Genomic DNA, 14905 nt, shown 5'->3' with positions numbered 1-14905 from the left:
AAAAAGTCTCAGAGGGATAGCATGTTAGTTTGTAACTTTAAAAACAGTCTCAATACCATAAATTGTGTGCTTTACATCCCTATATTTACATGAAGCATTTGCATCCCTCACCTCATGCTGTAGCTGTTTAATTGCTATAGATTTATAAATAGAGATAGAAGATATTAGGTCATAAGAGTTCATCTTGCCCAAAGCACTGGGATTCTATAGCAATAAGGACTGTAGACACCCCCAAAATCAATAGCACATTTATTGTTCACCACAGTATTAGCTTTTTTAGATGAGGTGTGTTTTCTAGTGCTGAAGCTACACTCTATATTATCCTGCCTGTCTGGCAGAATCATTTAAGAGACAGTAGAATGTGACATAGAAACTCAATGGCACTCAATTCATGCTTTCTTTAATGCTGATTAATACTTTATATATGTACTGGAATTTACTTCTAGATTCACTATAGAGCTCATGCATTTTCAGAATCAAAAGCCTTCCTATGCTGCATGATGGCAGAAGAATCTGAAATAGAGAATATTTTTAGGTAGGATAAACAAAAGCACTGAAGCACATTGAATACCTTAGAGAGGGCAGCCATCAATGTAACTGTTTGCTAATGCTATGAAAACCATTCCACAGAATGGCAGTGCTGCCTCCCAGCCAGCCACAACTGCACACATCTGATCAATCATTGTGTTTAATGTCATTACAGTCTGGGTTAATATCTCAGTGTTTCCATTTTCTTGAATCAAATCTCCTGAACCTTTGGTAGCTGAGTAACCAAAAAAAGTTTCACAGCAAATTACCAGTATTAAATGGCATAATTTGTCTTCTCTACATTCATTATAGACATGCCTTGAGATGGTAGCTCAAATGAAAGATGATGTTTAATCTGTCGCTAAATTGCACATATGTCTGTTTCTAGCACTTATTAAGCCTTACGCAAATCAATACCTGATTGCATTTTAATCAAGAACAGATAAACTAGAATATGTTAAGTTCTTAAAACAGCACTTGCAAAGCATTGCCAGAGTTTAGGCTAATGACATAAGTGCACTGCTAAAGAAAATATTTTAGAATGCACACATCCAGTTCATGATAACTCACCAGAAGTAAGAATTTTTAGATTTGGAGACCCAAGTTCTCAGTATAATCAAGCCTGTTGATAGAAAAAAATATTTTTTTAAAAAGACTTATTATTTAGTTTCAAAGCTATACACCTTAAATTACTGTAACCATTAAAAAAACTCACATTACATGAAAAAGATTAATTTAACAACAAAAGTGACAATTTGCTTAAAGTTGTTTTGTGTTTAATATCCAACAAAAATTGAATGCCATAGCACCTTTCATTCAGGCAGTTCAAAGCTTCTATTAGATGCTAATCAATAAAAATCCAAAGCTTCAGAGGGGTAGCCAGTTTCAGTTAGTCTGTAACTGGAAAAACATTAACAACAACAAATAGTTTACCAGCACCTTAAAGACTAACAAAACATGGGTACAACCCACAAAACAGCCCGATCAGATGGCTTTCTCCTTTATTTAACAGATCTGGCAGATTTCTGTTTCTCAGTTCTCCCATCTTGCTTAAGATTACACACTAAATCAGCAGCAGACCTGAAAAGAGTTTAGGAGCCTTGATTTCTAGTTCACTGAGTTAGTTACAATTACTTGTCTTCCACTTCCCATCGTAAGCACATATTTGATAGTTATATAATGAGAATGAAGCAGAGCCACAATTTTGTCATGCATGGGATAACGTTGCCCATTAGCTAACACACACAAATCTAAAGTTCGGTCACTATGGGTATTTTCTATAAATTGGCAAAGGATAAAACCATCAGACTAAAATAACATGGTTAATATTTTTCTCTTATGTTATTTGCCAATTTTTCTGCAGCACAAAGCTTACCCAACCTCATTCTGACATTATGAGGCCACAACGGATCCTCACAGGTAAAGCCATCCCTTAAAGTGACTGCCTAATGCTTGAACAACTCTTCCACTTTTCCAGGACCGAACCCATTCTGGGAAGACCTTTCTGCACCAGCGAAGCACTAGAAAACATTGGGCAGCTATAGAAACTTCCTTGACATTCCAGTGGAAGCAGGTTCCTTGCCTGCAGACTGATATTCAGCTGATGCAGGCCATGAGAGACAACTCTTCACTTGAATGATAGCTGTAAAGCAGAGCTCAGGGTGAGAAAACAGGGCTCCACACAAAAAGGTCCAAATGAAAGCCAGACAACAGCAAATCTGCCTACAGTTCTAACCCACCCTAATAATTATTTAAATAGGGACAGAGACTTTTTCCTACCTCCTCCCTCCCTTCTTTCTTGGCAGGGCTGGGATTGTACAACAGGCCTAGGCTGGACTCTCATCTCTTTTACAGAGGGAGGGAGGATTGGAGGAGAGGCTTCTATGTTCCCTACCATTTCCCCACAAACTGTGTTGACTTTCTTCAGGATAGGTCATGTCTGATGCACAGCTTTTAAAAGGGGCATGCTGGGGCTTCCATGTTTCAGTACTGCTGTATATATTGAATCCTAAGCCTTGTCTACACAGTGGTTTTTAGCCATCAGTGTGGCAACAATGATGGGTGGTGCTATTTAATACAAGGTCTTCTATGCATTCTGCTAATTATCACAGTATAATTGATATCAACAAGATTTATAATTTAAATAACATGATTTTAAAAAAAACAGTTCAGATCAGTTTAGGCGTTTAGTTAATGATGCTGCAAAGTTCTTTTTTGAAGATGGAAGTGTAATGTTTTATTAACCCAGAATTTGATCTGAATCAAAGAATTGGGGCAGTCATCAGTTGCTCTCTCGGGTCCTAAGATGTTCACCTACCAGAGCCCATACTGTAAACCACAACATCTCATATGTATGGGGACATTTGGTTGTTGGATAGCTGCATCGAGGGAAAAATGACGGCTCAAACTACAAATCTTCAAACAGCTATTATTGGGTCTTTCATCTCTCCAAAATACCACATTAAAAGGCTAAATAAATCTTAGAATAAATCCTGTTAGCTGATTTAAAAAGTACTTCCCTCCTTACAAATCCTTCTGAAGTGGGAAGCTCATAAAGTTAAATACAACCATGCTGTGTTTGAAGTACTATAACATGTAGGCACAAGATGACTATTTTCTTTACCATTGTAAGACATTTTAATTCCATGACCCCTTAGATTTTCCTATGTCATTCCTTCCTTGCCCAACCTGATATCAAAATTGTCTGCAGTAGTCATGCAGTGGAGTGAAAGTTTAACAAAGCTCTCAACAGAGATGGGATTGAATTAAAACCCCAGTTCTTAGCAGCCCATCTTTGAAGGGCAGAATCAGACTTTGGGTCCAGATATAAATTTTGGGCTAAACAGAAGGCCTGGATCAGAACATGTGAAGCTATGGTGTAACTGAAAATTTGGAATAGGAACCAAACTTTGCAGTTTTAACTAAATTCTAATTTTCAGTATGGTTAATACAAAACTGGCTTATTTGTGGGGCCTAGATAGTACTGGCACAGTGTGACTAAAATAATGCTGGTACACTAGTTCTGTTCTATTTAAAGAAGCTTCAACTCAGGGTGGATCCATTTCAGAGCATGTAACAGAAAATACCAAACACTCTAAAAGCATTGTAGAAGATGAACTATTGTTCCTATTTCCTAAAAAATATTGGATATAGATTTCCTCAAACATGCTTCCCCACACATATTTTGTCTTTAATACAAATCCTCAATCTTCTGCTACTGTCAACTGTCTTGCAACTTTTTAGGTTACTGGGAATATGGAATATAATGTATTTTAAAAGCCACTGGGAAATAGTTGTCCAGTCATGAAGTTGTGTGTATAGCTGGAGAGCTGAAAACATCTGTTCTAGTCTTCCAAGCTTGTTTTAAGTAGGTCTTTGCTTTTTTGGGAGTCATCTTTTCTAATTTATCCAGCCTTTTTAACCAAATTTATCCTACATTTTGCTGTAAATTTAACAGGATCGCACAGACCTTAGTCAGTGCAGAATTTAGCCCTTGAATTCTAGGCTGCTGAAAATTAGGGCCTAGAGACATGTATGAATCATATTGCAGCAAATACATGCGTTTGTGTAGACTCACACAGAATTCAGTAGGGATCGTTTCAGAGACATGGGTCCACCCACACGCATATGATTGAATTTTGCTATGTCTGGTATATGAATGTTTTAAATACATGTAGTGTACCGTTGCTTCTAAGCTCCAGGATAACCTGTGACATAAGCATGTTTTGTCTCATTGGGAGTATTCCATTTACATACTGGAAATGCTTCAGCATGCTTAAGGGATATTGGGTGGAGTAACTCCTTTCATGAATTTCTTTTGCCAGCCTCAAGATTGTATTAGCTTTATAATACAAAGTGTCTGAGAGACGGTATGTATATATCACTGTCATGTATTTTTGATATATAAAACTAACATGGGCAGTCAAAGGTCACCAAGAATAATAACTTTACATTATATATTTAAACCTTACAATGGAAAGCTTATAATTATGATCAACACAAAAAGATTTATTCCTACTATGCTGAAATACCATAATGGTCATGGCCCTAACTGAAGATGGAATTTCCCCCGTAACAGCTCAAGGCAAACCCTTTGCTGAATCACACGCATGTGATGTCGAGCCCTTTGCAGATGGGTACATTTCACTGTCTAGTCATAGTCTTCTGATTGAGAATACTGTGCAATCTACTGTTTAGATTCAACATTGGGTTTACTGGGTGAAATGGTTGGTTTGGTTTTCAACAGAGCACTTAAAAAAAGTGACCAGTTTATAAACATTCCTGCACAATATGTTTTACCAGCACAAATGCTTGCAGAACACAGACGTGAGCCTTGCACACTACAATTCTTGTGTGAACCAAATTGTAAATTAATTCCTCATGAACATTCAGACCAGAAACCTAGTCAAAGAGTACCATGAGTCTTATATGGTGAATTACATTTAAGCAACACAATCTGAAATAAGTATATAAATGAAAGTACTACAATATTCATAGGTATCCTGTGAGCAAAGAGGTGAAATTCACTGAATACATTTCTGATTCATTAGTGGCTTATTTAAACACAGATAATACTACTACCTTGCAGGAGTGTGTGGAGTATTTTTAGTGAAAGGAAGATTAATTTTTATAAAGTGCTCAAGCTTCTAGCTGCCATTAGCTTTCCATGGGAGCTGGTTGTGTAACTCTCTTATGTGCTTTTGAAAATCCTACCCTTTGAAGGTATCAATCTTTATGCAAATATTATTCCTATTAGGAATAAGGCCTGCAAATTAAGATCCTTGAGAATGCATGGAGATGCATTAGAATTCGAAACCTACCAAAAACGTTACAATTTTTTCCAGTGTAAATCAGGGCTCTAAATGTGATGCCAGTGCTTACAGGTTAAAATTCATTGACAAGACTCAACTTGTTCTTTGCTACAAATAACATGAGCAAATTTTTACAACAATCAGACACATGACAGCTGGACTAGCACAGGTTAGTCATAAGAAATGTATTACTGGCATTTTATGTTCCTCTTGTAATAGTTTGAATTTTATTGAATGTTAGTTTAATAGAAAAAAAATCTATTCATAGTTTTGAGGTATTAGTTCATGGAGAGGGAGAGGCCACAGTCTTTAAGAGCAGTACCGTACATTTGGTAAAAATTAGTTCGGTGCTATATATTTCAAAATAAAAAGAAAATAATGAAACACCTTTCTCACAGGCGTTTCTTCAGAAGAAAAATGCATACAGGAGAGTGTCCTGAGTTGATAGCCTTTTATACCCCCCTGTTTTTCTTAAGTCTCCCTCTAACATTGAGTGTGAATAATCCTATTCTTATAGTCATCTTTGCTCTCAATTCACAGGGTTTCCTATGGTACCTCTCAATCCAGTAAGAGGTCAGTTAATGGGTTTTGCTGGATAATTCTAAAACACATAAATCAAAGCAAGGACTCCAAGCAGCATCCCCTTACAGAAATGGGCAGCTTGTGTGGTGGCTTATTCCTTGACACTATTCTGCCGGAGTTTCTTCCCAATCTTCTGACCATAGAGTGGCCCTGTATCATGGTTATGGCTGAACTACTTTCAACTCCCAACCCAACAAAGCCTCTCAGCATATCTTCTCAGACACAAATAAAGCTTGTTTGTTTCCATCACATCTGTCTCAGCCAAAGGGGCCATAACTTTTTCAAAAGGCTACAAATAGAGCTGCCTCCAACCTCCTAGGTTTCAAATGGATTATCGATACATAGGACTTAATTTTGTAATATTAGAATGGTAAATTTGTCCCTTCTGAGTTGAGAGCTTCCAGGATTTCCCCAGACCTGAAGGTGGGACAACCTGGGCCACGGTTAAAACTGTTCTTAATTAAGACTCCAATGGATCGATAATTGTTGGCAATCTCAAAACAAGAGGCTGGTTTCATGCAAAATAGATATTTATCATCTTGTTTAACATATGCATAGTTATCAAAATAAAAGAATCATAATTCTCATATCTGGGAGTGGCAGCTTTGGGTGAAGTCAGCATGACCTGGAGCATCAGAATAGATACCACAAAGAAAATCATAGCACATACATAGTTAGCCCTGAAGTAGGCTTGCCAGATACTTTCAACAAAAATCCCAAACATGAGGGAAAAAAAAAAAATATGGAAAAAAAAATTCTGCTCCTCACTCCCCTGCCTGATGCAACAGGGGAAAAACTGTCCCCACCAGGCTTCTGTCCAAAGGAAACAGGAAATACCGAACATTTCACATGTCTGGTATTTTCTGGGGTTTTTTTTACCCGACGGGGGACCCGAATACCGAACTGTCTGGGTGAAAACTGGACATCTGGCAACCCTACCCTGAAGAGGAAAAAGAGAAATATTTGCTCTCCGAATACTATGCAGGGGAAACTTCACACCAGGTTGATTAATATCTTGACTTAAATGTATTTCCTGAAAATAATTAGATATATGCATTCACTAGTAAAGAGCACAAGAGGTAAATTAACTGCGGAAATCTTTCTTTGAGTGAAGATTTCCAAGGATAGCATTGGACAGAGAGGAAAAACTCCATTTTGAGAACAGTGTTACTTGAGGTTGTGTGGTAGGCCTCCTATCAAGATAATCTAAAGAGAAGATTACATAATGTGAACATTTTAATTCCCTTCAGTAACCAGTTGTACAGAATAGTTTCTTAATCACACAGTTAGTGCAGCATGTTTCTATGGACTGTCTCTTTTATAGCTAATTATTAGAAGCCTAATTTAAGAAAGCCTCCAAAGCAACTGCACTATTTATTTTGGGAACAAAGAATAGTCTTGGTACAGGTTTTAAGTAGGGATTACTGGGATGCTGGTTTTCAAGAGGTCCTATTAGGAGGAACACTGAGGAAGAGGAAAGCCGCAGAGCAACAAATCAAACTAAAGGTAACAGAAGCTGGTCAGACCCACTCTATGTTTTCATTAAGGATTCTAAACTTACATTTTTAGATGAAGGAAAATGGCAACAAGAAAAAAAGTAAGCTCTCCATGAGAGCGCCAAGTGTGTGTCTTTGTCCATTACAAGCCCGAGCAACTCTGAGAACACGGCGATGTGTCTGCAAACTTGACAGGGCTCTTAGATATTCAAAGGCACAGCACATAGAAAACAAAAGGAATCAATTTCACAGCTTCAGACACCAGGTTTTTTTTGACAGTGTTTAATTGGTTCTCAGACAGCATGAAAGTTGACAGTCAAAAAATTACAGGGCAAATCTTTTACGGAAGCATGGAAAGGGAGCTGGCAGTGAGGAAAAGACACCACAAAGAGTAACAGTTTTCTCCATGATTCTATTCCCAGCATTATTTTCTCCATAAAATTATTCATAGAAGAAATCCAGCTCTGTTTTTTCTGCCTCAGACTTGTTTACTAGTCAGCTCGATCTTCAGATATTTTAATGGATAAACACACTAAAAGTTTCATTCAATTTATTCTAACTTCATTACCAAAAACTTGCACTTCTGCTATTATTTTGTAACAATTTACACAGACACAGTCCTAAAGCACGGTGTGAGGTGCACTGGGTTGCAGATAATCTGTATTCTGGACAACAAGGAATGCATTACTGTATTAAAGAAGCCGAACACTGATTAAACTATTCTCACAGCAGGCAATAAGATGAACAGAATAGAATTTAGAAAAATGTCAAAGACCAGAGCTGCATATTTAAACTTGTTTTGTAGTCAGATAGTCTAATTTGTATCATTATTAAACATTTATATTGCTCTAGCACCTAAAAGTAACAATTACAGACCTATTAGGCTCTGTATAAATACAATATCAGTGACAGTCCTTGCATTTACATGAATTCACATAACGAACTTGCATTCCCAGAATGTCTTTCATTGAGCCAAATCCCAAAATTATTTAGAGATTTTCAAAATTGCACTTGCACTCACGTACAAGCTCTGTCATGCACTCATGTATCTATAATGGATGCACTTGGAAGTTTGCATGCACATGAACTGAACACAGTGTTTCACACACACCTTTAAATCTGGCCCTACAAAATTAGATTTCATAATTCTCTGCTATATTTGCAAATAAACTGTCAGAAGAAACCACTGACAGTTCCTATAGGGTGAAATGAGGACAAGTTTCATTGCAATTAGCAATATTGCATAGTGGTTCAGACCAGGAAGAGTAGAATATCCTACCCTATGAAATGAGATGCAATTTTAGGTGGCTGGGATATGTTTTCTGTTTATCTACCTTGCGGTCAAAGAAAATGAAAGCCTACAGTATGCTGGTATGTATAGCCTCGAATGCACCTCCTGTGATTTCAAAGGCTTTGTCTTGACTTGCAAAAGAAAAATTGAAGTAGCTCCTTTTAGGGTGTCCCCTACTTCAGAAGTTGGGAGAGGGGATGGGAGAGAAGGCATGATGTGAGCAGGTAGTGCTCAAGTAATCCTTCCCAGAACTTGGGAAGGATGTCTAATTCCTGGTATCTTCAGGCGGTGCTCTCTCTCACGTTCAGGTTAGCAGTGCTGCTGGATCACAGCTGGAGGCAATCCATTGTGTCAGGCTACTGGGGGAAGAAAGATCTGACACATTAAATGAGTGTCAAAAAGCCAATGAAGAGCTGCCAACATGAGTCACTGTGCTACAAGAGTACAGGGAATCTAGGATTTGCCATCAAAGAAGCAGAGTTTGGCCTAGTGCCAGGTCACACTTTCTCCACAGGTAAAGGAGGTTTTTCCATAAAAGAACCCTTCAGTCCGTGGCAACATCAAAGGGCACAACATTGTAGAGGTTTCCCTGGTGAACCCAGGATCCCAATTGTTAGGAAGTGAATGTGTTACATCCAATGCGCAGATTAGGATAGGGACCCAGAGGGGCATTCTGCTCAATGGTGGCATCCAAATGCGTACAAGAGTATGAAGTCCCCTGCTGGAGAGGATAATTCATGAATTGGTGCACTAAACTCTTCTTGTTTATCCATTCCTTCATGATTATATCATTGATGAACAACGTGCAGTCATAATATTGTGCATTTGGCTGACAGGGAGATGGCCCATTCTTTCTGGAAGTTCACTGCTGGGTGCCAGACACAAGGCAACTGTGAGTTAGCACAGATAGCACATGTTGTAGAGAGCCAGGGAAGATCATGAGACCCATGAACTGCAGTATTGTTTGCATTTGTAGTATTGGATGTATAGGTTTCCCCAGAGTTTCATGGCTGGGCCTTGGTGGCAAGGCAATTCTGAATTGGTATGGCATATGGGGCATGTTTTGGGACCAATAGATATTCCCACTTATGCTCATTGGCAGCCAGGAAGCAAGAACCTGAAGCAGGATTATTATATTCATTTCTAACGGGGGTTGGAGGGAGATTTAGGGCAGAACCAGGACTTTTTGTTGAGGGTGACAGTAAACTGATCTGAAATACTGCCACAGAGGGTATGTTGGGGAGCGGCCAGGCCTCCATGAGTTGACAAGACCAGAAGATGGGAACTGGAAATGAGGGAGGTCAGTTATTACTCACCAAAATATATTTAGAACTTGGTTTATTCAGGGAGGATGGAATAGCTCTCTCCAATCTGGGAGAAGATATATTCTGTGTCATTGCAGGGGAGGGAACTGTTAACTATCTTGTACCTGGCTAGCAGTGAATGAGAGTCAGCTAAGTTAATTGTGGTAAGTGTCCAGGGCTAGTACTCATTCCATAAGGGATCTGATTATCTGGTGACCGGAATTAGAAATTGATTTTGAGGCAAGGATGTCCTAAAGATACTGTGAACAGGTTTGGGATTGCTAATGTCTGGTACCATGAGGTACCCATATAAGCAGTAAGATTATAACAATAGTCTGGTAGATATGGAGGGCTAAGGGCCATCTTCCATCAGGAACAATTGATTAAGGAAGGAATAATTACCTGCACTGTATGAGTTATGTTAGGATAGTTCCTTGATGAGTTAAATTAATCAAGTTATGGCCTAAGTAAAGCACATCCCTTGCAGCTTGTCTTTTTTTCTTGATGGTAAGGAACAATCAAAAGAGACCCACACAATCCAAGAGGGAATCATTAAATGCATCCATGAGAAACTCAGGTTCTACAAACCATTAGACACACAATAGGGAAGTGAGTAAAACAAATCTTCCTTATAGTTAGGATCCCATCAGCTTAACTTTTCACAAACATATTTCAGATCAATTACAAACGTTTATGTTGCAATAATGGTATGTCAATCTTCCTTAAAATAATTTCTACAACTAAAGAGAATGGCCTAGTTCTTGCTGGCTTGCCTGGCTGTTCTTGCCTGCACTGCTTAAGATTGTTTTCAAGTGCATGGTTCATTTTCTTCAGTAGTTACCATTGTGGAGTACTGGGAAATATTTTTTATGTTTTTATGAATATCATATGCCCTGCAGTGACTCTGTGAGGTATTGGCCTGTTTGAACACAAAGTTAGATCGAAAGGGATTGTTAAAAGAAACTAGACAGGAAAAGTAAAACAGTGGCCTAGTCAAGAAGCATTTCCTCAAATCATAGGCAGGCGCATAGCCACATCAGGGGAGGAGAGGAACTCAGCCCTGACTTTGGGGGTGGCTGCTGGCCAATGCTGAGAATTTTGAGCCCTCAAAACATCAGTCTGTTAAAGGGGCTCTAGCAGAAATGTGGTGAGGAAAGCAGTCAGCATGTTGTCAGAAGTCAGACACAGACTGAAAGTCAGAGACTGCAGCAAATGGGCTATAACTTGGTTACTAAGAAAGTGAGGGCTCTGTCAGGCTTACCTAGGGGCTTGAGGGGAATGACAAGTATAGGGGACACACTATGCTTATAGGTCTGTTTTAAATCCACTTCTCTAAGCACTGTGTATTGTTTTGGGCAAAGTCAGCTGCACTTCGTTCTGGAGAAACTGCTTCTGTCTCACTTCATACTCACTGGGAGACTCATGCAAGTGCCAAGCCCATAGTGCCTGCCAAGGAACATGGTTCTCAACTAGGCAGTATAACCGGAAGACCCAGTTGGAGAGTGGTGGAATGGCAGGATCCCATCCCAAAACAGAAGGGGTGGACTAGGCCTACCGCAGGAAAAGGAGCCTACTCCAGCGGGTGTGAAAGGATCTCGGAGGGAGCCCTACCAAGAAACTATATTGATAAAATATATAAAATTACTATTTCGCAGCAAAAAGGAAGCATGAATAGATATTATTCAGAATAAAAATGTTTAAGTCATTTATGTGTCCATTCTTATGAAAAAGCTCTAATAGCAATTTGGGGATGCATACACATTTAGCAAAAAAATTAAAAAGTATAAATAGAAATCCATGTACTGCAGGGCTTTTCAGCCAAGCATTTCAAAGTTAGTTTGGGATTTGAAAAACAACAAACAAAGATTGATTTGCTCTCCAACTCCCCTGTCAGACATTCTTTTATCCATTTTACAGGTGAGGTTAATGGGGCAGAGAGAGAATAGTTTGCTCATGGTCACAAAGTGCTTTCTTGGCAAATGTATGAATTTTCATGTTGGAAACTGGGCTCCCAATCCCCCTCTCTGACTGCTAGAAAATACACAACTAGAACCAAATTCATGTTGCACTTTTGCTTCACAATCAGGTTCACTCTGTCACAGACAAGTGATTCGTGAGAAAGGAGAAATGTACTGGCATTTCTAGAAGCCGTCAGAGGAAACTCATCGTTGAAATATGCTTTAATAAGGAAAATTGTCTTCATTCCTTCCCCCACTATGAGATTTTTGATGGAGATTAATGTGTGCAAAAGAAGAAATTCTTAGAAAACCCTGAAAATGAAAAAGCTTAAACACTGAATACATTGATTAAGAACTACAGTCCTCAGTGATTTGGCCAAGATGAATGGATGACTCACACTGGGCCCCTAGATTAGTAATTAAGCATCTAAACAAGGGACTTGATTTTTCAGAAGTGAATACCTAGCAGCTTCCATTAAAATTATAGGCCTATTTTTCCATATCTGTCTAAAAGTAGACAGATGTTTAAAGAGTACTACCCACCTCATCTTTAATTTGTGAGCACGGGCATGGACATGCATGTGTGGTGTGTGCATGTATAGATATTTGTGCATATAGATGCAAACACACAAATACTTAGATTATATGAGATGTCACAACTGTCTCTCTCTATAGACAGATAAGGATCCTTAAAGACTATATCTATACTGCAGTTAAACACCTCTGGCTGGCCCATGTCAGCTGACTCAGGCTTGCAGGGTATAGTCTGCAGGGCTGTAAAGCTGCCTTGTATACATGCCAGATTGGATGAGAAGCCAAAACCTGAGACCTTGCAAGAAAGCAAGAGCCCCAGAGCCTGGCCTCCAGCCTGAGCCTGTATCCAAACATCAACAAGTTTACAGCCCCGCAACCCGAGTCCCAAGTCAGCTGACAAGGGCCATCCTCAGGTATTTAAATGCAGTTGTAGAGACATATCCTACATGATTAGATCATACAACCAAGAAACAGGAGCCCAGAAAACTGTTCTGGGCAGTGTTCCCTCTAAGATTTCCCATCCCTAAATGGAGTGAGTTTTGTCTTGTGCAGCCACATTGACATCACATGCGCTTATTTGGATGTGTGCCACTGTGGCCCTCACCCCTCAGTTGCTAACACACACATATAGAATTTAAATTGCTATACAAAAAAAAAAAACTAACCCAAGGGATAATTAACAAGGTGCATGACCCTGTAGTACAGGAGTCAGGGCAGGGGCTGGGAGGTAAGGGGAGAGAGGCTCAGGCCAGAAGGTGAAGGATTCAGGGCAAGGGGAAGCTGAGGATGGGGAGTGGAGAGGTTGGGGAGGTAGCAGATCCTCACTGTGGGGAGGTTGGCCGGCAGCTCTGGGGTAAAGGGGCAGTGCTGCAGCCGTCCCTGGCCATGCAGCTCCAGCTCCAGCTCTGGCTCAGGCCAGAGCCACCCGAGAAGCCACCCCTAGCCACGCGGCTCCAGCTCCAGCCGACTGAGCAATCACCCCTGGCCATGTGGCCCCAGCAGCCAGGTCATGGCATCCTGACTTCCATAGCTAGACCCAGCGCTGGTGAGACTGCCCCAGCAGGGATAGCGCCCCAGCTCCAGCCAGAGTAAACAGGGGCAGGGGAGCCTGCCTGCCGTCATGTGGCCCTACCAGATCCCCACCACCACCACTGGGCCAGCAGGAAATTGAGTCGTGTGAGCACTGCTGCACGGCTCTGCAGGTGAGGCAAGTGGGCCTAAATATGTTGTGTGTGGCCACGCAGCTTAGAGTGAACCCTGGTTCTGGGTTCTGCTATTTTTCTGTGACTTTTGCTGTGTTTCAAACTCTCTGCCCCATTTCTCCATCTGTAAAATACAGTTACCATTTACCTGCCGTTGTGAAGATCTGACATCTTCAGGTAAAAGCACAGTATAATGTCACATAGATTCTCTTGCTACTACGGTACATAACACCTACATTTTCCAGTTTGCTATCCCAAAGACTGGATCCTTGTATTTATTTATGCACTCTTTACTCTGTTCAAGGCAGCATGGAAAACTAACTTAACAATTTATGCTTTTTCTCCTGCTGGCATAGATCATTTATCAAAATATATTTGAAGCCTAGAAGAATAATGGTCAATTCAGGTTCAATCCAAGCAGTTTCAGTGGCTGGCTGTGGCTATTTGGTTTGCAAATGAAAGATTCCCTCAGCTTTGTGGGGGGAAAATCCAGATTGATTTAAAAAGCTTTGAATATGTGGTAAAATTAATGAGTCACACTCAGTTATTCCATTCCAACAGATTCCCATATTACAATAGGAAACAAACTCTGATAGGCTATGCATTAATTTAGAATATTAATCTCCAGTTTCTAAGATCTGTAATACTTGTGCGATGGCTGGGGAATCTGGCTAAGCATAATTATTTAATTTTGTTTGTGATTATGAACTCTTTGTATGCTTAACACTTTGGCTACATCTAGACTGGCATGATTTTCCGCAAATGCTTTTAATGGAAAAGTTTTTCCGTTAAAAGCATTTGCGGAAAAGAGTATCTAGATTGGCATGGACGCTTTTGCGCAAAAGCACTTTTTGCAGAAAAGCATCCGTGCCAATCTAGACACAGTTTTGCGCAAGAAAGCCCCGATCGCCATTTTCGCCATCAGGGCTTTTTTGCACAAAACAGTTTTTAGCTGTCTACACTGGCCCTCCTGCACAAATGCATTTGCGCAAGAGGGCTTTTTCCCCGAGTGGGAGCAGCATAGTATTTGCGCAAGAACACTGACGAAAGCGGCTGCTTTTGCGGAAAAACTTGCCAGTCTAGACGCAGCCTTTGAGACTTATCCTCACAACATTTTTGCCAATGTTCTTTGTGCTAAGGAGATGAGAGAAGCAGCTGCATGTCAACCAGACTGAAGAGCCAAGGTCCTTCAATGTGGA

General features: G+C 40.0%; 1 long non-coding RNA gene across 1 annotated transcript in view; it reads right to left on the bottom strand.

Moving 5' to 3' along the window:
- Positions 1-244: 244 nt before the first annotated feature.
- Positions 245-14905, bottom strand: part of LOC142831154 (uncharacterized) — a 38827-nt gene continuing 24166 nt past the window's right edge. Inside the window, exons 2-3 of the long non-coding RNA XR_012906821.2 lie at positions 1099-1150; positions 245-513 (exon numbers count right to left, since the gene is read on the bottom strand). This is a non-coding gene — a long non-coding RNA (uncharacterized LOC142831154). The remainder of the gene's footprint in view (positions 514-1098; positions 1151-14905) is intronic.

The sequence above is a fragment of the Pelodiscus sinensis genome, chromosome 12 (genome assembly GCF_052426305.1).
Source record: "Pelodiscus sinensis isolate ZL-2025 chromosome 12, ASM5242630v1, whole genome shotgun sequence".
Taxonomy (NCBI): domain Eukaryota; kingdom Metazoa; phylum Chordata; order Testudines; family Trionychidae; genus Pelodiscus; species Pelodiscus sinensis.
This window is presented reverse-complemented; position numbering and strand designations above follow the sequence as displayed.